Below are 24,950 nucleotides of genomic sequence, written 5' to 3' on the forward strand. Positions count from 1 at the left end.
TACATAGTAAGGTGGAAGCTCACAGCAACCAAATTGCAACAGAACACTCACCCCACATCAGCTAGAGAGGTGAGATATGCCAATTAGGAGACCAGGTTGGGAATTTTTCTATGACACAGGGGTTAACACCCCTACTCTTACGATAAGGGCTGTGGGATCTTAAGTGACCATAGAGAGTCAGCACACCCGGTTAACGTCCCATTCGAAAGACGGCACCCTACGCAGGACAATGTCCCCATCACTTCCCTGGGGTATTGGGATTTGATCTTAAGACCAGAGGGAAGAGTGCGTGTGAGCTTCAATGCCATACAACACTCCTTCCGTGGCCTCCAACTGCTTTTAAATGCTAGTAAAACTAAACACATGCTCTTTAACCGATTGCTGCCCCCACCCGCCCGCCCGACTAGCATCACTACTCTGGACGGTTCTGACTTAGAATATGTGGACAACTACAAATACCTAGGTGTCTGGTTAGACTGTAAATTCTCCTTCCAGACTCACATTAAGCATCTACAATCCAAAATTAAATCTAGAATCTGCTTCTTATTTCACAACAAAGCCTCCTTCACTCATGCTGGCAAACATACCCTTGTAAAACTGACAAACCTACCGATACTTGACTTTGGCGATGTCATTTACAAAATAGCCTCCAACACTCTACTCAGCAACTGGATGTAGTCTATCACAGTGCCATCCGTTTTGTCAGCAAAGCTCCATATACTACCCACCACTATGACCTGTATGCTCTCGTTGGTTGGACCTCGCTACATATTCGTTGCCAAAACCATCATCTACAAGTCTTTGCTGGGTAAAGCCCCGCCTTAGCTCACTGGTCACCATAGCAACACCCACCCGTAGCACGCGCTCCAGCAGGTATAGTTCACTGGTCATCCCCAAAGCCAACACTTCCTTTGACCGCCTTTCCTTCCAGTTCTCTGCTGCCAATGACTGGAACAAATTGCAAAAATCACTGAAGCTGGAGACATATCTCCCTCTCTAACTTTAAGCATCAGCTGTCAGAGAAGCTTACCGATCACTGTACCTGTACACAGCTAATCTGTAAATAGCACACCCAACTACCTCATCTCCATATTGTTATTTGTCTTATTGCTCTTTTGCACCCCAGTATCTCTACTTGCACATCATCATCTGCACATCTATCACTCCAGTGTTAATGCTAAATTGTAATTATTTCACCTATATGGTCTTTTTATTGCCTTACCTCCCTACTCTTCTACATTTGCACACAATGTACATAGATTTTTTATATTGTACTATTGACTGTACGTTTGTTTATGTGTAACTCTGTGTTGTTGTTGACTGTACGTTTGTTTTTGTGTAACTCTGTGTTGTTGTTTTTGCCGCACTGCTTTGCTTTATCTTGGCCAGGTTGCAGTTGTAAATGAGAACTTGTTCTCAACTGGCCTACCTGGTTAAATAAAGAAATTTAAAAATTAAAAAGTGTGTGTGTATTGGCCCTCCAACATCACTTCCAGCAGAATCTGGTCTCCCATCCAGGGACCAACCAAGAGCAACCCTGTTTAGCTTCAGAGGCAAGCCAGCAGTGGGATGCAGGGTGGTAGGCTGCTGGCTATATAGGGAATAGGGTCCCATTTGGGACGCAGACTCTGTGTCTGTAGAAACAGAACAAAGCACAAAAAAACACCCTCCAAATGTTGTTTTTTCAACTTTCTAGAATGTCATAGATACAGTATTAAGTATTCAGGGGCATATGGGTCCTATGTATAGACCTTGGCATGATTAAATGGAGTAAGAAGAATTCTAATTATCCTGAAAAGATAACGCTTCACTGAATGAATGTTTGACTCAAGCTAAACTCATGCTTACAAATGGATTTACCAAACAATGAATCCACCTACACACCCTCTCTTCATCTTTATTGTGGTTTACATGGTGCTAACTCCAATCCTGTCACACACACCACCACCAGAAATAGTTTATGACAAAAAATCAAGTAAAGCAGGGTAGATTACAGAGCTGAGGCGTGGGGTATGGACAAGGATAGCAATTACTGTAATGGATGACTCAGGTGATAGGTGAAAAATCTGTTTATGTGCCATTCAGCAAGGCACTTAACCATAATTGTATAAAACAGTCTGCTAAATGACTAAAAAGTACATTCCTACAAGCTACAACAGTACACTGGGCTCTCATTCTGCGTCAGTCAATGTTGCCCTCTATAGGGAAACATCAGACATTGGACTACAAGTGCAATCCACCTCAATGAGTACTGGCTAAAATACATTTCTGATATTGAATATCTGTAGCTTTATTCCTCTGTAGTTCAGATATAGTATTGAACAATTTCGTCATAAAAACATTTATGTTAAAAAGCTTTTGCCAATAAATTGTGTGCTTGTGTTGCACAGTAAAATAATGTTGTTTCCTGACGGATGGATTTATTGGTAACACACACAGGAAGTTCCTATTCTACAACAACAAACCGATGTGTTAATTTCTGATGTGAAACAAACTAAAGTGTATGAAAATGGACGAGGAATAAACGGTAGGTTATACAGTATACCTTTTAGATTCGCCAGAAAATATATATTATCTTGTTGTGTCTAACCTAGCCATTACAGCCCAACTGGCCGCATGTTTTTTAAGCCTCTCTGCCACAGGTGTGATTGAACGTTTTAATAGTTGCATGCAAAACAACGGTTTTCAAACGCAGATTTTTCACTGGGCTCTTGCCCATTTATTAGAAGCGAATATGAAACTAACCCATAAGCCGACAGATGGCGATTTTGAGTCATTTCATTTTACCATCCAAATATATGGACCGGTTTGTACATAAAACATTCAATTCAGACTGCAAAGGCGAAAAAACAGGAAAATATGCATACATTCTTTATGAAACAACATTTTCCACCACCATGAATGTTTTTTGTACGAACCGGACCACGGGGAATAGGTGTGTATAGCCGACTACATGGATTCCCTTTGGACGGTAAAATGAGACGACTCTCTCCATCTGCCGGTCTTTGGGCTCAAACGAAACTTAAGAATTCAATGGCAGATTTGACCATATGTCGCATAGGGACTGAATATGATTTATAATGAGGGATACCTGCAGACAATCGGATCTCTGAAATGAATGTCCCTCCCAAATGTAACATATTTGTACCCGACCCTCTCCCATACCCAAAATAAGAATTAAAACAAAGTGGATTGCACAAAACATATCTACCGTTTACACTCACTCCTAGGACCAATACACGTTTTAGAAACTGTTCTTTGCCATGTAATGCTGTTCTTTGCCATGTAATGCTTACAAAATGAATTAGCCAGAAGGTTAGCACTGCCTGAATCAATCATCTTATTTTTGCCAGTCCTTGAAATAATTGCCTTTTTATAAATGCATGTCATGCAATTCTAGGTCATTTTACATGACTGGAGACAAGCAGAATCTTTTACAATTACCACAAAGCATGACAACGAATGAGCACATGCTGCAGCACCAGAGACGTTTGATTGATTTTTCAGGCTATTGTTAAAAAAGAAGAGAGACAACTTTAGCACTGTTCCAAACATAGACTATCAAATGTAAAAGTTGAGCACAACAGAACCAGTTACAACTTAAGTATCATCAATGAATTAGAGAAATAGCCATTCATTGTTTAACACAGCAGCCACATATCATCAGGTACAGTGCATTCTGAAATTCAGACACTTTGACTTTTTCCACATTTTGTTACATTACAGCCTTATTCTAAAATGTATTTAAAAAATAATAATAATTCTCAATCTACACAACACCACATAATGTCAGAGAAAAACAGGTTTTTAGACATTTGGATACCTTATTATTTACATAAGTATTCAGACCCTTTGCTATAAGACTCAAAATTGAGCTCCGGTGCATCCTGTTTCCATTGATCATCCTTGAGCTGTTTCTACAACTTGATTGGAGTCAACCTGTAGTAAATTCAATTGATTGGACATGATTTGTAAAGGCACACACCTGTCTATATAAGGTCCCACACTTGACAGTGCATGTCAGAGCAAAAACCGAGCCACGAGGTCGAAGGAATTGTCCATAGAGCTCAGGATTGTGTCGAGGCACAGATCTGGGGAATGGTACAAAAAATGTCTGCGGCATTGAAAGTCCTCAAGAACACAGTAGCCTCCATCCTTCTTAAATGGAAGAAGTTCGGAACCAACAACACTCTTCCTAGAGCTGGCCGCCCGGCCAAACTGAGCAATTGGGGTAGAAGGACCATGGTCAGGGAGGTGACCAAGAACCCGATGGTCACTCTGACAGAGCTCTGGAGTTTCTCTGTGGACATGGGAGAACCTTCCAGAAGGACAACCATCTCTGCAGCACATGCCAAAAGGCACCTAAAGGACTCTCAGACCATGAAAAACAAGATTCTCTGGTCAGATGAAACCAAGATTTAACTATTTGGCCTGAATGCCAAGCATCACGTCTGGAGGAAACTTGGCATGATCCCCACGGTGAAGCAAGGTGGTGGCAGCATCATGCTGTGGGGATGTTTTTCAGATGCAGGGACTGGGAGGATTGAGGGAAAGCGGAGCAGAGTACAGCTAGATCCTTGATGAGACCCTGCTCCAGAGCGCTCAGGACCTCAGATTGGGCGATGGTTCCCCTTCCAACTTGACAACAACCCAAAGCACACAGCCAAGACAATGCAGGAGTGGCTTCGGGACAATTCTCTGAATGTCCTTGAGTGGGCCAGCCAGAGCCTGGACTTGAACCCGATCTAACATCTCTGGAGAGACCTGAAAATAGCTGTGCAACGACGCTCCCCATCCCACCTGAATGAGCTTGAGCGCGGATCTGCAAGGAAGAAACTCTCCAAATACAGGCGTGCCAAGCTTGCAGTGTCATACCCAAGAATACTCATGGCTCTAATCACTGCCAAAGGTGCTTCAACAAAGTACTGAGTACAGGGGTCTGAATACTTATGTAAATGTCATATCTGTTTTTGTTTTGTTTTTTTATTTTGCAAAAATATCTAAACCTGTTTTTGCGTTGGTATTGTGTGTAGATTGGGGGGGACGACGATGACGATTTAATACATTTTAGAATAAGGCTGCAACATTTTTGGGGGGGAAAAGTCAAGGGGTCTGAATTACTTTCCAAATGCACTGTATACACTTGTAATGCACTGTTTGACCCTGTCCGGGGGTATCATCGGACGTGGCCACAGTGTCTACGATCCCTCCTGTCTCAGCCTCCAGTATTTATGCTGCAGTAGTTTGTATCAGGGGGGTTAGGGTCAGTCTGTTATATCTAGAGTATTTCTCCTGTCTTATCTGGTGTCCTGTGTGAATTTAAGTATGTTATTTTTCTTTCTTTCTCCCAGAGGCCCTGAGACATAGGACCATGCCTTAGGACTACCTGACCTCAAATCAAATCAAATCAAATCAAATTTTATTTGTCACATACACATGGTTAGCAGATGTTAATGCGAGTGTAGTCTTCTAGTTCCGACAATGCAGTAATAACGAGCAAGTAATCTAACTAACAATTCCAAAAAAAACTACTGTCTTATACACAGTGTAAGGGGGTAAAGAATATGTACATAAGGATATATGAATGAGTGATGGTACAGAGCAGCATAGGCAAGATACAGTAGATGATATCGAGTACAGTATATACATATGAGATAAGTATGTAAACCAAGTGGCATAGTTAAAGTGGCTAGTGATACATGTATTACATAAGGATGCAGTCGATGATATAGAGTACAGTATCAACGTATGCATATGAGATGAACAATGTAGGGTAAGTAACATTATATAAGGTAGCATTGTTTAAAGTGGCTAGTGATATATTTACATAATTTCCCATCAATTCCCATGATTAAAGTGGCTGGAGTGGAGTCAGTGTCATTGACAGTGTGTTGGCAGTAGCCACTCAATGTTAGTGGTGGCTGTTTAACAGTCTGATGGCCTTGAGATAGAAGCTGTTTTTCAGTCTCTCGGTCCCAGCTTTGATGCACCTGTACTGACCTCGCCTTCTGGATGACAGCGGGGTGAACAGGCAGTGGCTCGGGTGGTTGATGTCCTTGATGATCTTTATGGCCTTCCTGTAGCATCGGGTGGTGTAGGTGTCCTGGAGGGCAGGTAGTTTGCCCCCGGTGATGCGTTGTGCAGACCTCACTACCCTCTGGAGAGCCTTACGGTTGAGGGCGGTGCAGTTGCCATACCAGGCGGTGATACAGCCCGCCAGGATGCTCTCGATTGTGCATCTGTAGAAGTTTGTGAGTGCTTTTGGTGACAAGCCGAATTTCTTCAGCCTCCTGAGGTTGAAGAGGCGCTGCTGCGCCTTCCTCACGATGCTGTCTGTGTGAGTGGACCAATTCAGTTTGTCTGTGATGTGTATGCCGAGGAACTTAAAACTTGCTACCCTCTCCACTACTGTTCCATCGATGTGGATGGGGGTGTTCCCTCTGCTGTTTCCTGAAGTCCACAATCATCTCCTTAGTTTTGTTGACGTTGAGTGTGAGGTTATTTTCCTGACACCACACTCCGAGGGCCCTCACCTCCTCCCTGTAGGCCGTCTCATTTAATCAAGCCTACCACTGTTGTGTCGTCCGCAAACTTGATGATTGAGTTGGAGGCGTGCATGGCCACGCAGTCGTGGGTGAACAGGGAGTACAGGAGGGGGCTCAGAACGCACCCTTGTGGGGCCCCAGTGTTGAGGATCAGCGGGAGGAGATGTTGTTGCCTACCCTCACCACCTGGGGGCGGCCCGTCAGGAAGTCCAGTACCCAGTTGCACAGGGCGGGGTCGAGACCCAGGGTCTCGAGCTTGATGACGAGCTTGGAGGGTACTATGGTGTTGAATGCCGAGCTGTAGTCGATGAACAGCATTCTCACATAGGTATTCCTCTTGTCCAGATGGGTTAGGGCAGTGTGCAGTGTGGTTGAGATTGCATCGTCTGTGGACCTATTTGGGCGGTAAGCAAATTGGAGTGGGTCAAGGGTGTCAGGTAGGGTGGAGGTGATATGGTCCTTGACTAGTCTCTCAAAGCACTTCATGATGACGGATGTGAGTGCTCGGGCGGTAGTCGTTTAGCTCAGTTACCTTAGCTTTCTTGGGAACAGGAACAATGGTGGCCCTCTTGAAGCATGTGGAACAGCAGACTGGTATAGGGATTGGTTGAATATGTCCGTAAACACACCGGCCAGCTGGTCTTGCTGTCCCCAGTCCACCTGGTCGTGCTGCTGCTCCAGTTTGAACTGTTCTGCCTGTGGCTATGGAACCCTGACCTGTTCACCGGACGTGCTACCTGTTCCAGACCTGCTGTTTTCAACTCTCTAGAGACACCAAGAGCGGTAGAGATACTCTGAATGATCGGCTATGAAAAGCCAACTGACATTTACGCCTGAGGTGCTGACCGGCACCCTCTACAACCACTGTGATTATTATTATTTGACCCTACTGGTCATTTATGAATATTTGAACATCTTGGCCATGTTCTGTTATAATCTCCACTCAGCACAGCCAGAAGAGGACTGGCCACCCCTCAGCCTGGTTCCTCTCTAGGTTTCTTCCTAGGTTCTGGCCTTTTTAGGGAGTTTTTCTTAGCCACCGTGCTTCTACACCTGCATTGCTTGCTGTTTGGGGTTTTAGGCTGGGTTTCTGTACAGCACTTTGTGACATCAGCTGATGTAAGAAGGGCTTTATAAATTAATTTGATTGATTGAAACTCTTTTCTTTTGGGGGAACTATCATTTTCAAATGTGTTCTATTTTAGTCCATGATATTGTTACAAAATAGATGTGTTGACTGATTAGGGTATGGGAATATAAGAGCATCTGCTAGGCTAAATTAAACTAGGCATGCACAGCGCACCACATGATCCTCAAACCAAAGACTGGCCAAACTCGTGCTTCTAAAAGTGAATTCAAAAAGGTGTTTTTCAGTTCATTCTGATCAGAATGAGTTGTTCCCCACACAAGGGCTTTCTTACAGACAGAAATACCCTCCCCCTCATCAGATTTGGAGGTCCTGGGCTACATTTTTTTGTAGGTATGGGATCTTTTATTTCAACTCAAGAAAAATGGGACCAGTGTTTTATTTTTGTTCAGTGTAGCATAAAACATTGCGTATGTCATTATAGATCGCTTTATATAATCAGGTCCATTTTAATTTATTTTGAAATCTTAAATTATCAAGATGTAGGCCTATGCTTTTAGTCATTTTCTTCAACTAAAGCAACATCACCCTCACATAACTCCTCAATTCAAGACCTGTTTTGACCTTAACACAGCAAGCTCTTCACTTACACAGATATTTAAGGAGTGCATGGTCACTGAAGTGATTGGCTGACAATCTATGGATGGTAGACTATAAATTCATCTGTCAAACAGGTAGGCCTACCTGTTATTTCTTGAATATGAATAGGTTCTTAAACAAAGCACTCTTGTTAGTATTCTAAAGTCAAATTAAAATGAAGACTTTAAATGAATTAGGTCTTCTTATATTTACCTACTACCCATGCGCTGTCCATCTCCGCAGCTGCAAAGTAATGTATGTAAATTACTCAGGGCTTTTTGAGGTCAATAACTCTGATAAATAGCTTCATTATGGGCAACTAAACCAATGTTTATATTAAAATGAATTATAATGAGGTCATCCTCTTCACGCTCTCCCTTTCAAACGGAATAGGACATCAGTAGGTCTAGTCCGCGTGAACAGATATGGCATTTTTTAAAATATATATATTGACTGGCCTCCTGAAGTGCCACCGTACACAGCACAGTCATTGGTTAGGCAGCCGCAGCACAAAGGGGTTTACTTCAGCAAGAGCATTGCAGGATGGGCCTCTTGATTGGGAACGCCTATCCATTGCAGTGTGTAATGCAGTGTAGCCTAGTTTTATATTCACCATCTCAGCAGCGCAAAAACTTGGGATGGAAGTTCATTATTTTAGGAACATAGCTTTGCCCTGTGCTCTTCGTGTAGCCTAGGCCTATAGTATAGACCAGCCTTTCCCAAACTATTTTGTGCCAGGGAGACCCCAGAGGGTTTTTTATATTTGTATTTTGTTGCAGCAAGAGAGAAGCTGGTCTCACATAAGTAGGTAGAATGAAAGGGGATTCACTTCAACTCTGTCATATCGCGTTTGCTGCTGAACAGTCAGAATGTGAACAGGCGCATCTCATTAAAACGAGAGCGCAGGCCTTGGTCACAGGACAGCTCCAATAGTTTATCATCAATAACTGATGACAAGCTGTGAGTCTCTTCAGTGCTGGTGAACGGATTACGTATCCACTGCTTTCCCAGGCGTGGATCAGATTGCGAGGGGAAGTAATCTTCGAATTTGAGCAGAGTTTTGCTCAGATGTGACCCCAACAATTTATGTATGTGATCCATGTCTACATAACCCACGTCAGTCAGAGTTTAGAATAGAGGGGACATATCAAAAAATGCCTCTATCCACTCGGTCTCTCCAGACACCCAGTTTTTTCTTGAAATCGGCAATTCTATCGTTTGCTTGGAAAATGTCACTTTAGCGTCCCTGCATGGCTAGGTTGAGCAGCAGTCTTGTCTATAGGCCTGCAGTTCCCGATACAACAGTCCCATCGTAATCCATGTCCGTATGTACTCGTTCAGGACACGCAGTTGTATTCTGAGGCAACTCTTTGCCAGGTCATTTTCATATGTGGCAAATATATACAAAAAGCGGAATTTGAAATGTCAGTCTTCTTGTGAACTACAATTCTGACGCTGTGTTTTAACGTTTATAAACATCCAATAATCATCAGTGATGAGTGACTATGACTGCCAGTAAAACAGATGAGGATGGAACTGGGCCAGTGGAGCAGGCTCTGTCTCAGGTACAGTAAACCAAACGCACACACACTGAACAGCCAATCCCAGCACACTAGTCATTATCTCTGAGTGTACATTGCATCTGTGTGGTGCATTTGTGCATGTTTTTCATGTGCTCATGTGAGTGTTTTCCTGTGTGTGTGTTCCACAGGACACATCAGTGATGACAGTGTCTCAGTGTGTTCTGGCTCTGTGGATGCTGTTTCCTACCTGACCCTACACCAGAGGAGGAGCAGGGGCTGATGAGCATGCCCAAGACCATGGTAATGTGCCACCTGGCCCTGGCAGACCTGCTCAGGGTAGAGACATAGGTAGCTGAGTATGGGGCACCTGTTGTAGCATGTTATATAATGTAAAAAAAAGACTAAGGTCGGGATTCAATTCATAGCACAGCGTACTGGACAGCTGACAGTGTGGCTTCCAAAATTACAAATTATATACAGACAGCAACCATCAGATTCTGTTCCAACACCCCCCCTAAACCAACTCATGGGAAAGCCCCCACCCAATGGCCCAACTAGCAATTCAGACCAGTCCCGAATGGCAGTCCCAATGGCACGCAAAAGTGGGGCAGGGCCGGGGAAAAGACTGCTAAATATGTTAGGATGGTATTGTGCTAATCTCTCTGCCTGTCACGTGCGTCCGCAATACACCAGTGCAACAATGTATTGATTAATCAGCAGCCAATGGGATCGCACTGCGCTTTTTGTCCTTTTAAACGTTCAATGAAATTTGTTCTATTTTACATTCTGCTAAAAAAGGGCAAGCTGGCTTTTCTCCTATAATATTTGTTCAGAAAATTCTCAAAATAATTTAGTTACAGTATATTTGATTTTGGAATTGCTAGGTGGGATTATTGATTTTGCTATCACGAATTGGATGAATGAGGATGAAAAAACATGTATTTACATATGTCTGGAAGGGCTTACGCTAATGCAATGGAAGGCCTCTGAAGGTGCATGCTTAACTGTTTATATAATGTCGTTGCTTCGTTGGTTTCATCAGTTTGTTAAATACAGTTGAAGTCAAAAGTTTACATACACTTAGGTTGGAGTCATTAAAACTCGTTTTTCAATCACTCCACACATTTCAAACTATAGTTTTGTCAGGTCGGTTAGGACACAATGCATGACACAAGTCATTTTTACAACTATTGTTCACATACAGATTATTTAACTTATAATTCACTGTATCACAATTCCAGTGTGTCAGAAGTTTACATACTGACTGTGCTTTTAAACAGCTTGGAAAATTTCAGAAATTATGTCATGGCTTTAGAAGCTTCTGCTAATTTAGATCATTTGAGTCAATTGGAGGTGTACCTGTGGATGTATTTCAAGGCCTACCTTCAAACTCAGTGCCTCTTTGCTTGACATCATGGGAAAATCAAAAGAAATCAGCCAAGACCTCAGAAAAAAAATTGTAGACCTTCACAAGTCTGGGTCATCTTTGGGAGCAATTTCCAAACGCCTGAAGGTACCACGTTTATCTGTACAAACAATAGTACGCAAGTATAAACACCATGGGACCACGCAGCCGTCATACTGCTCAGGAAGGAGATGCGTTCTGTCTCCTAGAGATGAACGAACTTTGGTGTGCAAAAAGTGCAAATCAATCCCAGAACAACAGCAAAGGACCTTGTGAAGATGCTGGAGGAAATCGGTACAAAAGTATCCATATCCACAGCAAAACGAGTCCTACATCGACAAAACCTGAAAGGCCGCACAGCAATGAAGAAGCCACTGCTCCAAAACCGCGATTTTGCAACTGTACATGGGAACAAAGATCGTACTTTTTGGAGAAATGTCCTCTGGTCTGATGAAACAAAATTAGAACTGTTTGGCCATGATGACCATCGTTATGTTTGGATGAAAAAGGGAGAGGCTTGCAAGCCGAAGAACACCATCCCACCCGTGAAGCACGGGGGTGGCAGCATCATGTTGTGGGGGTGCTTTGCTGCAGGAGGGACTGGTGCACATCACAAAATAGATGGCATCATGAGAAAGGGGAATTATGTGGATATATTAAAGTAACATTTCAAGACATCAGTTAAAGCTTGGTCGCAAACGGTCTTCTAAATGGACAATGACCCCAAGCATACTTCCAAAGTTGTGGCAAAATGGCTTAAGGACAACAAAGTCAAGGTATTGGAGTGGCCATCACAAAGCGCTGACCTCAATCCCATAGAAATCTTTTGGGCGGAACTGAAAAAGCGTGTGCGAGCAAGGAGGCCTACAAACCTGACTCAGTTACACCAGCTCTGTCAGGAGGAATGGGCCAAAATTCACCCAACTTATTGTGGGAAGCTTGTGGAAGGCTACCAGAAACGTTTGACCTAAGTTAAACAATTTAAAGGCAATGCAACTAAATACTAATTGAGTGTATTTTCACTAGGATTAAATGTCAGGAATTGTGAAAAACTGAGTTGAAATGTATTTGGCTAAGGTGTATGTAACCTTCCGACTTCAACTGTATGTATTTCACACATTAGCGACAGGTTGTCTTATCATTATTAGCCTAGATTATTGTTATTTGTACTCATTGTACATTGTGTAATTAACGTAATTAAGAGTGAACATTGTGGTGCAGTCTTATCTGTGGAACGGAGGAATGTTGTTGTTGGTCTACAATCCTTTGGTCTCTGACTACCGGGACATCACTTGCAATGTTCCATTTTATATTTGTGAGATTAGGTTACATGGCTGGGCTGAAATACGTGTGGTTACAGAGGTGCTAGAGTTTCCACTTGCTATTTTCTGTGGTATTAAAATCATCTACTAGAATTCCAACCTCCTGAGAAGGGCCCATAATGACAGACTTAAACGAAGTCTATGAGTTCCTAGCAGTAGCCCGTTATGTGACTAGTTAGTAAATGGCCTCTTATTTGGGGAAGTCTTCTCTGTGGGACATTGCAAGGATCAAGTGTCCTAAATTCTGTCTGGTCCTCCTCCCTGTCTGTGTGCCAGATGGGAACAATTTTAACCTGAGGAGGTGGTACAGGATCATGCAGTCTTCCCTGACCACAGACAGAGACAGCAGGACAACATAGCCAGGTGAGTCACCTCTAATTTTTAACTGGTTCTTTCAATGTTCTCTCTCAAAAGTTAGCTGTGCAGTGCCTGTGGTTTAGTGGTAACGCATAACATATAATCACATATACTTCTCCCCACAGGAAACTAGGGTTCAATTCCTGTCTACCCTTTCTACTGTCTTCCCCTTCATCCATCTTCTCTATTTCACAACTTTCTGTATAAAGTGGAATAAAGTACATGTTCAAATAAGTCGCCTTTAAAAAACAAATTAGCCCCCAGAAACCTCACTAGCCTTTGAAGAAAGACAAGTTGATTGTCCTCAAAAGGAGATGTATGTGCCACTCAAATTCAAATCAAATCAAATTTTATTTGTCACATACACATGGTTAGCAGATGTTAATGCGAGTGTAGCGAAATGCTTGTGCTTCTAGTTCCGACAATGCAGTAATAACCAACAAGTAATCTAACTAACAATTCCAAAAAACAACTGTCTTATACACAGTGTAAGGGGATAAAGAATATGTACATAAGGATATATGAATGAGTGATGGTACAGAGCAGCATAGGCAAGATACAGTAGATGATATCGAGTACAGTATATACATATGAGATGAGTATGTAAACCAAGTGGCATAGTTAAAGTGGCTAGTGATACATGTATTACATAAGGATGCAGTCGATGATATAGAGTACAGTATCTACGTATGCATATGAGATGAATAATGTAGGGTAAGTAACATTATATAAGGTAGCATTGTTTAAAGTGGCTAGTGATATATTTACATCATTTCCCATCAATTCCCATTATTAAAGTGGCTGGAGTAGAGTCAGTGTCATTGACAGTGTGTTGGCAGTAGCCACTCAATGTTAGTGGTGGCTGTTTAACAGTCTGATGGCCTTGAGATAGAAGCTGTTTTTCAGTCTCTCGGTCCCAGCTTTGATGCACCTGTACTGACCTCGCCTTCTGGATGACAGCGGGGTGAACAGGCAGTGGCTCGGGTGGTTGATGTCCTTGATGATCTTTATGGCCTTCCTGTAGCATCGGGTGGTGTAGGTGTCCTGGAGGGCAGGTAGTTTGCCCCCGGTGATGCGTTGTGCAGACCTCACTACCCTCTGGAGAGCCTTACGGTTGAGGGCGGTGCAGTTGCCATACCAGGCGGTGATACAGCCCGCCAGGATGCTCTCGATTGTGCATCTGTAGAAGTTTATGAGTGCTTTTGGTGACAAGCCAAATTTCTTCAGCCTCCTGAGGTTGAAGAGGCGCTGCTGCGCCTTCCTCACGATGCTGTCTGTGTGAGTGGACCAATTCAGTTTGTCTGTGATGTGTATGCCGAGGAACTTAAAACTTGCTACCCTCTCCACTACTGTTCCATCGATGTGGATGGGGGTGTTCCCTCTGCTGTTTCCTGAAGTCCACAATCATCTCCTTAGTTTTGTTGACGTTGAGTGTGAGGTTATTTTCCTGACACCACACTCCGAGGGCCCTCACCTCCTCCCTGTAGGCCGTCTCGTCGTTGTTGGTAATCAAGCCTACCACTGTTGTGTCGTCCGCAAACTTGATGATTGAGTTGGAGGCGTGCGTGGCCACGCAGTCGTGGGTGAACAGGGAGTACAGGAGAGGGCTCAGAACGCACCCTTGTGGGGCCCCAGTGTTGAGGATCAGCGGGGAGGAGATGTTGTTGCCTACCCTCACCACCTGGGGGCGGCCCGTCAGGAAGTCCAGTACCCAGTTGCACAGGGCGGGGTCGAGACCCAGGGTCTCGAGCTTGATGACGAGCTTGGAGGGTACTATGGTGTTGAATGCCGAGCTGTAGTCGATGAACAGCATTCTCACATAGGTATTCCTCTTGTCCAGATGGGTTAGGGCAGTGTGGTTGAGATTGCATCGTCTGTGGACCTATTTGGGCGGTAAGCAAATTGGAGTGGGTCTAGGGTGTCATGTAGGGTGGAGGTGATATGGTCCTTGACTAGTCTCTCAAAGCACTTCATGATGACGGATGTGAGTGCTACGGGGCGGTAGTCGTTTAGCTCAGTTACCTTAGCTTTCTTGGGAACAGGAACAATGGTGGCCCTCTTGAAGCATGTGGGAACAGCAGACTGGTATAGGGATTGATTGAATATGTCCGTAAACACACTCACATCTGTTCAGACCCAAAATAAAAAGAGCTGCCTCATGTCCACTATTTACGGTGTATGGCAAATGGGCTGTACAGAGCTGGTACAAACAACATGCTAATGTTTGTTATCTACACTTACTGGCCTATAGAGTTCCTTCAGAAAGTATTCACACCCCTTGACTTCTTCCACGTTTTGTTGTGTTACAGCCTGCATTTCAAATGGATTAAATTGAGATGTTTTTGTCACTGGCCTATACACAATACTTGGTAACACTTTACTTGACACCTGGTGTCAGAACACATTATGATGCGGTCATAACCATGTCATAGTGTCATAACAGCTGACATAACTTATCATGACCTGATATAATAGGGTCATAACACTGTCATGACCTATATTTACACCTGTTGTGATGTACTTTTGTATATATAGTGCATGTGAACACCCCTTCAAATTAGTGGATTTGGCTATTTCAGCCACACCCGTTGATGACGGGTGTATCAAATTGAGCACACCGCGATGCAATCTCCATAGACAAACATTGGCAGTAGAATGGCCTTACTGAAGAGCTCAGTGGCTTTCAATGTGGCACCGTCAGTTCGACAAATTTCTGTCCTGCTAGAGCTGTCCCGGTCAACTGTAAGAGCTGTTATTGTGAAGGGGAAACATCTAGGAGCAACAACGGCTTAGCCTCGAAGTAGTAGGCCACACAAGCTCACAGAACAGGACCGACGAGTGCTGAAGCGCATCTGTCCTCGGTTGCAACACTCACTACAGAGTTCCAAACTGTCTCTGGCACAATAGCTGTTCGTTGGCAGCTTCATAAAATGGGTTTCCATGGCCGAGCAGCCACATACAAGCCTAAGATCACCATGTGCAATGCCAAGCGTCGGCTAGAGTGGTGTAAAACTCGCTGCCATTGGACTCTGGAGCAGTGGAAATGCATTCTCTCGAGTGATGAATTATGCTTCACCATCTGGCAGTCCGACAGACAAATCTGGGTTTGGCGGATGCCAGGAGAACACTACCTGCCCAAATGCATAGTGACAACTGTAAAGTTTGGTGGAGGAGGAATAATGGTCTGGGGCTGTTTTTCATGGTTTGGGCTAGGCCCCTTAGTTCCAGTGAAGGCTAATCTTAATGCTACAACATACAATGACATTCTAGACAATTCTGTGGTTCCAACTTTGTGGTAACAGTTTGGGGAAAGCCCTTTCCTGATTCAGAATGACAATGCCCCCGTGCGCAAATCGAGGTTCATACAGAAATGATTTGTCGAGATTGGTATGGAAGAACTTGACTGCCCTGCACAGAGCCCTGCCCTCAACCCCATCAAACACCTTTGGGATGATTTGGAACGCCGACTGCAAGCCAGGTCGGGCACTAATCGCCCAACATCAGTGCCCGACCTCACTAATGCAGTTGTGGCTGAATAGAAGCAAGTCCCCACAGCAATGTTCTAACATCTAGTGGAAAGCCTTCCCCAGAAGAGTGGAGGCTGTTATAGCAGCAAACAGGGGACCAACGCCATATTAATGGCCATGATTTTGGAATTAAATGTTTGATGAGCAGGTGTCCACATACTTTTAGTCATGTAGTGTATATTGCATTTATTTTATGGCTGGTTATGACACCGACAACAGGTCAAAATGTGTCATGGGTGTTATAACCATATTATAACGTGTTATGTGTGTCAAGTAAAGTGTTACCCCATACCCCATAATGTCAAAGTGAAAATATGTTTTTCAAAATTTGACAAATTTAATAAAAAATCAAAAGCTGAAATGTCTTGAGTCTATGAATTCAAACACTTTGCTATGGCAAGCCTAAATACGTTCAGGAGTAAAAATGTGCTTAACAACTCACAAGTTGCATGGACTCACTAGTTGTGTATAACATACAATTATCTGGAAACCGCTCAGGGATTTCATGGTGACTTCAAAACAGTTACCATTTAATGGCTGTGATAGAAGAACTGAGGATGTATCAATAACATTGTAGTTACTCCACAATACTAACCTAATTGACAGAGTGAAAAGAAGGAAGCATGTACAGAATACAAATACTGCAACAACAAAAATGTGGGCCAAATCCAATCCAACACATTACAGTACCACTCTCCAGATTTTCAACGACAGTGGTGGCTGCATCATGTTATGGATGTGCTTGTAATCGCTAAGGACTGGGGAGTTTTTCAGAATAAAAAATAAACCGAATGGAGCTATACACAGGCGCAACCTGGTTCAGGCACTGTTATCAGTGTCCTTCTGCTTTTGCTAATCTCTCTCATCTCCACCCCATTTTCCCTCACCCCCCGTTTCCCTCTCCCACTAACCACACTGTTTTCCCTCCCTCTCCTCATCTTTCCTCACCTTCTCTGACTAACCACACTCTTTTCCCTCACCCTCCTTCTCCCTTTTCACCATCAACCCTCACCCTCATGCTAACCAGACTCTTTTCCCTCACCCTCCCTCTCCCCATCTTCCCTCACCTTCTCCCACTAACCACACATTTCCCTCACGCTCCTTCTCACCATCATCCCTCACACCACACTCTATTCCCTCACCCTCCCTCTCCCTTTTCCCCCTCACCCTCTCCCACTAACCACGCTCTTCCCTCACCCTCCCTCTCCCCCTCTCCCACTAACACTCCCCCCCCATCCTCACCTTCCCCAGGTGTTGCGGAGCAGCTACAGATGAGTTTCCAGTAGCTGTTTGGTTCCCCTGCGGCCCCTACATCCTCCGGGCCCAGCCTGCACCACCAAACCGTGGAGAGCAACCCTCCAGCCCTCCAACCTAAAATACTGGCACCCAGCCCTGAGGGCCTGCAAGCCCAGGTAAGGCCCAGTGTCCGGTTGCATGAGACGCCATAAATAGACTCAGTGATGAACAAAGTAGACCTCCCTTACCCTGAATCACTTCGCATAAACCAAAACAGAGGTGATGGTGTCATCCTGATGTTGTATACAACAGCGATAGCCTTCAGACAGACACGGTGCCCAGTTCCCAGACTGCTGAGAGCTTATGGCGGTTGTATGTGCTGGGTGAAGGAGAGGGGTCATGCAGGCCTGTGTGTTCTCTCTTCTCTGATGGGGGATGTTTTCACTGTCAGCACTGATCAAATCTACCAAGCTACCCTCTCCCCTCCGCTTTATTTTCCACCTTACTCATTCTATTTCTTGGAGTTGTGGAGAGTGACTCCCTTCTAACCTGTCGTCTCACAGGGACTCTTTCAGTTTCACTTTTATAGGGCCCATCTTCACCATCTCGATTTAAATCTAGTTTCAGCTAAATAAATAGTCCCCCCCCCCCACATATAGGTCGTAGGAATGATGACACTTTCGAAAAAAGTTCATTGTTGCCGCCATGTTGAGATTTATAAATATAGTGGGGCAAAAAAGTATTTAGTCAGCGACCAATTGTGCAAGTTCTCCCACTTAAAAAGATGAGAGAGGCCTGTAATTTTCATCATAGTTACACTTCAACTATGACAGACAAAATAGGGAGAAAAATCCAGAAAATCACATTGTAGCATTTTTTTATGAATTTATTTTCAAATTATGGTGAAAAAATAAGTATTTGGTCAATAACAAAAGTTTATCTCAATACTTTATATACCCTTTGTTGGCAATGACCGAGGTCAAACGTTTTCTGTAAGTCTTCACAAGGTTTTCACACACTGTTGCTGGTATTTTGGCCCATTCCTCCATGCAGATCTCCTCTAGAGCAGTGATGTTTTGGGGCTGTTGCTGGGCAACACAGACTTTCAACTCCCTCCAAAGATTTTCTATGGGGTTGAGATCTGGAGACTGGCTAGGCCACTCCAGGACCTTGAAATGCTTCTTACGAAGCCATTCCTTCGTTGCCCGGGCAGTGTGTTTGGGATCATTGTCATGCTTCAACTTCAATGCTGGGGCGGCAGGGTAGCCTAGTGGTAACCGGAAGGTTGCAAGTTCAAACCCCCGAGCTGACAAGGTACAAATCTGACGTTCTGCCCCTGAACAGGCAGTTAACCCACTGTTCCTAGGCCGTCATTGAAAATAAGAATTTGTTCTTAACTGACTTGCCTGGTTAAATAAAGGTAAAAAAAAACATTTAAATGCCCTTGCTGATGGAAGGCGGTTTTCACTCAAAATCTCACAATACATGGCCCCATTCATTCTTTCCTTTACACGGATCAGTCGTCCTGGTCCCTTTGCAGAAAAACAGCCCCAAAGCATGATGTTTCCACCCCCATGCTTCACAGTAGGTATGGTGTTCTTTGGATGCAACTCAGCATTCTTTGTCCTCCAAACACAATGAGTTGAGTTTTTACCAAAAAGTTATATTTTGGTTTGATCTGACCATATGACATTCACCCAATCTTCTTCTGGATCATCCAAATGCTCTCTAGCAAACTTCAGACGGGCCTGAACATGTACTGGCTTAAGCAGGGGGACACGTCTGGCACTGCAGGATTTGAGTCCCTGGCGGCGTAGTGTGTTACTGATGGTAGGCTTTGTTACTTTGGTCCCAGCTCTCTGCAGGTCATTCACTAGGTCCCCCCGTGTGGTTCTGGGATTTTTGCTCACCGTTCTTGTGATCATTTTGACCCCACGGGGTGAGATCTTGCGTGGAGCAGATTGAGGGAGATTATCAGTGGTCTTGTATGTCTTCCATTTCCTAATAATTGCTCCCACAGTTGATTTCTTCAAACCAAGCTGCTTACCTATTGCAGATTCAGTCTTCCCAGCCTGGTGCAGGTCTACAATTTTGTTTCTGGTGTCCTTTGACAGCTCTTTGGTCTTGGCCATAGTGGAGTTTGGAGTGTGACTGTTTGAGGTTGTGGACAGGTGTCTTCTATACTGATAACAAGTTCAAACAGGTGCCATTAATACAGGTAACGAGTGGAGAGGAGCCTCTTAAAGAAGAAGTTACAGGTCTGTGAGAGCCAGAAATCTTGCTTGTTTGTAGGTGACCAAATACTTATTTTCCACCATAATTTGAAAATAAATTCATTAAAAATCCTACAATGTGATTTTCTGGATTTTTTCCCCTCATTTTTTGTCTGTCATGGTTGAAGTGTACCTATGATGAAAATTACAGGCTTCTCTCATCTTTTTTAAGTGGGAGAACTTGCACAATTGGTGGCTGACTAAATACTTTTTTGCCCCACTTTACATGTATAAACAAAACAGCCAATACACGTGCTCTGTTTAAATATGGTCTGGATGAGAGGACCAGGATGTCTGTCATATGCTGTTTACACACTGGTTATTTGTCATATGCACAAGGAAAGGAGCAAATAGGGAAGTGAGACAAACCATTGGCAAAGAGGCACTCTGCCTTTAGGAGTCCACTGTTCAATCTCCTTTGCTTCATGAAAGTTATATACAACTCTTTCAGATTGGTCTGTAGGCACAACTCACCGGTATTGTGCTCCACTTATAGCACAGGGCTAGAGTAGTGTACTTTTTACATTTTACTCATTTACCAGACTCTCTTATCCAGATTGACTTACAGTAGTGAGTGCATACATTTTGTACTTGTCTCCCGTGGGAATCGAACCCACAACCCTGGCGTTGTAAGCGCCATGCTGTTACCAACTGAGCAACACAGGAAGGCTACATTGAGTAAAGTCATACCGTATTAAAAAACTAAATCACGACAGCTGTGAGGGGAAACAGGAAGTTTCGGTACAATTTTATGAATGCTGAAACATGCAGTTCATTTGTTTGTTTGACATGGTGGGATCTTTTTGTCTGTAAAATTAATTATGTGAGATGACAGTGGAAAGTAAACTTGGAGTCACAATGATATGGTGTGTGTGTGGTCCTCCCACTACGACTCCGGAAACCATGCAGGTTATTACAGAGCTTTCAGAAAGTATTCACACCCCTTGACTTTTTCCACATTAAAATTGATTAAATTGAGATTGTGTCACTGGCCTACACACAATACCACATAATGTCAACGTAGAATTACGCTTTTTGAAATGTTTACAAATTAATTAAAAATTAAAAGCTGAAATGTCTTGAGTCAATTAGTATTCAACCCCTTTGCTATGGCAAGCCTAGATAAGTTCATGAGTAAAAATTTGCTTAACAACTCACTCTGTGATTCACTGTGTGCAATAGTAGTGTATAACATGATTTTTGAATGACTACCTCAACTCTGTACCCCACACATACAGTACCAGTCAAACGTTTGGACATACCTACTCATTCCAGGGTTTTTATTTTTGCTATTTTCTCAATTGTAGAATAATAGTGAACACATCAAAACTATGACATAACAAATATGAAATCATGTAGTAACCAAGGTGTTAAATCAAAATATATTTTATATTTGAGAAGTAGCCACCCTTTGCCTTGATGACAGCTTTGCACACTCTTGGCATTCTCTCAACCAGTTTCATGAGAATGGAATGCATTTCAATTAACAGGTGTGCCTTGTTAAAAGTTAATTTGTGGAATTTCTTTCCTTTTTAATGCATTTGAGCAAATCAGTTGTGTTGTGACAAGGTGGGGTAAACAGAAGATAGCCCTATTTGGTAAAAGACCAAGTCATATGATGGCAAGAACCACTCAAATAAGCAAAGAGAAACAACAGTTCATCATTACTTTAAGACATGAAAGAGTCAATCTGGAAAAATTCAAGAACTTTGGAAGTTTCTTCAAGTGCAGTCATGAAAACCATCAAGTGCTATGATGAAACTGGCTCTCATGAGGACCGCCACAGGAAAGGAAGACCCAGAGTTACCTCTGCTGCAGAGGATAAGTTAATTAGACTTACCCGCCTCAGAAACTGCAACCCAAATAAATGCTTCAGAGTTCAAGTAACAGACATCTCAACATCAATTGTTCAGAGGAGACTGTGTGAGTCAGGCTTTCATGGTCGAATTGCAGCAAAGAAATCACTACTAAAGGACACCAATAAGAATAGACTTGCTTGGGCCAAGAAACACGAGCAATGGACATTATCTGTCCTTTGGTCGGAGTCCAAATTTGAGTTTTTTGGTTCCAAACTCTGTCTTTGTGAGACGCAGAGTAGGTGAACAGATGATCTCTGCATGTGTGGTTCCCACCGTGAAGCATGGAGGAGGAGGTGTGATGGTGCTTTGCTGGCAGCACTGTCGGTGATTGATTTATTTAGAATTCAAGGCACACTTAACCAGCATGGCAACCACAGCATTCTGCAGTGATACACCACCCAATCTGGTTTGTGCTTAGTGGGACTATCATTTGTTTTTCAACAGGACAATGACCCAACACACCTCCAGGTGGTGTAAGGGCTATTTGACCAAGAAGGAGAGCGATAGAGTTTTGCATCAGATGACCTGGCCTCCACAATCACCTGACCTTAACCCAATTGAGATGGTTTGGGATGAGTTCGACCGCAGAGTGAAGGAAAAGTAGCCAACAAGTGCTAAGCATATGTGGGACCTCCTTCAAAACTGTTAAAGCATTCCAGGTGAAGCTGGTTGAGAGAATGCCAAGAGGGTCCAAAGCTGTCAACAAGGCAAAGGGTGGCTACTTTGATGAATCTAAAATAAAATACATATTTTGATTTATTTAACACTTTTTGGGGTTTCTACATGATTCCATATGTTATTTCATAGTTTTGATATCTTCACACTTTTTGTACAATGTAGAAAATAGTAAAAATAAAGAAAAACCCTTGAATGAGTAGGTGTGTCAAAGCTTTTGACTGATAATGTAAAATTATCTGCAATACGCTCAAGGATTTCACCATGACGCCAATGGTGACTTCAAAAGAGTTATAGTGTAATGGCTGTGATAGGAGAAAACTACAATGTTGTTGACCCATCCTCAGTTAACTCCACAATAATAACCTAATTGACTAAGTGAAAAGAAGGAAGACTGTACAGAATACAAATATTCCAAAACATGCATCCGGTTTACAACAAGGCACTAAAGTAATACTGCAAAAAATGTGGCAAAGCAATTCACTTTTTGTCCTGAATACAAAGTGTTATGTTTGGGGCAAATCCAATGCAACACATTACTGAGTACCACTCTTCATATTTTCAAGCATAGTGGTTCCTGCATCATGCTATGGGTATGCTTATAATGCTTAAGGACTAGGGAGTTTTTCAGAATAAAAAATAAACGGAATGGAGCTAAGCACTGGCATAATCCTAGAGGAAAACCTGGTTCAGTCTGCTTTCCACCAGACACTGGGAGATGAATTTACCTTCAGCAGGACAAAACCTCAAACAAGGTCAAATTTAGACTGAAGTTGCTAACCAAGAAGACAGTGAATGTGGTCGAGTTAGTTTTGACTTAAATCTACTTGAAAATCTAGGTCAAGACCTGAAAATTGCTGTCCAGCAATGATCAACAACCAATTTGACAGAGCTTGAAGAGTTTCTAAAAGGATAATGGCAAATGTTGCACAATCCAGATGTGTTAAACTCTGAGAGACTTACCCAGAACGACTCACAGCTTTAATCGCTGCCAAAGGTGCTTCTACAAAGTATTGACTCTGGTGTGAATACTAATGTAAATGAGATCTGTATTTCACTTTCAAAAAATGTGCTAACATTTCTAAAAACGTTTTCACTTTGTCCTTATGGAGTATTGTGTGTAGATTGGTAAGAATTATTATTTTTTTAATCCATTTTGAATTCAGCCTCTGTGGAATAAATCATGGGGTATGAATACTTTCTGAAGGAACTGTAGGCTACAGATGAAATAAATTGATGAACTTCACACGGTGGTGAAAGTGCACAGTGATGGAGCTTGATGCTCCTTTCCAATAAATATCCAGGGTCTTATTCTGGTGACACAATGATCGATGCTTGAACACTTATGTTGTTTAGTACATCGTCAAACACGGATTATTATCCACAGCAAGCCTGTTTGGTGGAAACACACCACTGGTGCGAAAAATGTGCATATTTTCTTATAATTGCTTGAAAATCTGGTCGCCAATTGGATGGAAATCTAGCCAACTGCATTGAGTTTTTCTGCGACATTTTGTTTCCCCCTCAGGTTCTGTAAGAACCACTATGCGGAGATGGAGGCCACTCTCCTCAGGATGTACGAATGGCTACTGGACCGGTTCTCCTTCTTCCTGGGGGTGAAACCTGACTGTGTGTATGAAGAAGTACTGAAGGTGGAGAGGCATTTCCTCAGGAGCAGCAAGCCCTGGGCTAGAGCTTTAACTACGCCCACAAAGACACAGCCCAGAAAACAGCCCAACGGCAAACAAACCAGAAAAACAACTTTGTTCTCTAGGCAGCTAAAGAGAGTGACTTCATCGGGACCAACTACTATGGATAGTTACTGTGCCATAATGCCATGCTGACGGATTACTTTCATTTTTGTCTCGATGTAACATGATTGTTTGCCTTTTTGTACAAATTGCCTGTGGATTACAATGTGATTACGATGTGATATGATGTTTATGAACATGCTGTACTTTCAGTTATATTAAACTATATTTTCTGTTATTACAATGATATACGTGAACCTTTGTCCCAGCTATGAATCGAGGTTCATAAAAATCAGACATTTATGCACATACGGCTATGCAACTCTGTTAATTAAGGAATACCAGACATTTTAGGCTAAGACTACAGGCTGTCAATTTGCGTGTTACTTTAGTTTTGAGTGTGATGGACAGGTAATGGGTGTTACCTGCCATTAGTGGTTTTGGACGGCTTTGTCCCAATTCCCGGACACTTCTATGAAACTTTGTAGAAGCACCTATGGCAGCGATTACAGCTTTGAGTCGTCTTGTCTGTATCAGCATTGCACATCTGGATTTGGGGATTTTCTCTCATTCTTCCTTGCAGATTTTCTCATGCTCTGTTAAGTTAGATGGGGAGCGGCAGTGAACAGCAATCTTCAAGTCACTGCAGATCATCACCAAATTTCACAGTGGGTGTGAGACCTGGAGAGGCCTACAAGCCACAGTGCCAGGTCAATCAAGGTGTGGATAGAGGACCACCAGATCAAGACCC

General features: G+C 43.0%; 1 long non-coding RNA gene and 1 other non-coding gene across 2 annotated transcripts; one reads left to right on the top strand and one right to left on the bottom strand.

Annotated features, from left to right (window-relative positions):
• Positions 1-7,599: 7,599 nt before the first annotated feature.
• On the top strand, positions 7,600-24,448 carry LOC112249986. The gene is made up of 5 exons (XR_002953467.2): positions 7,600-9,836; positions 9,983-10,094; positions 12,798-12,884; positions 17,433-17,817; positions 23,977-24,448. It is a non-coding gene; the product is annotated as an uncharacterized LOC112249986 (long non-coding RNA).
• trnav-uac lies at positions 20,507-20,584 on the bottom strand. Its single transcript has one exon. It is a non-coding gene; the product is annotated as a tRNA-Val (tRNA).
• Positions 24,449-24,950: the final 502 nt, after the last annotated feature.

The sequence above is a fragment of the Oncorhynchus tshawytscha genome, linkage group LG05 (genome assembly GCF_018296145.1).
Source record: "Oncorhynchus tshawytscha isolate Ot180627B linkage group LG05, Otsh_v2.0, whole genome shotgun sequence".
Classification (NCBI taxonomy): domain Eukaryota; kingdom Metazoa; phylum Chordata; class Actinopteri; order Salmoniformes; family Salmonidae; genus Oncorhynchus; species Oncorhynchus tshawytscha.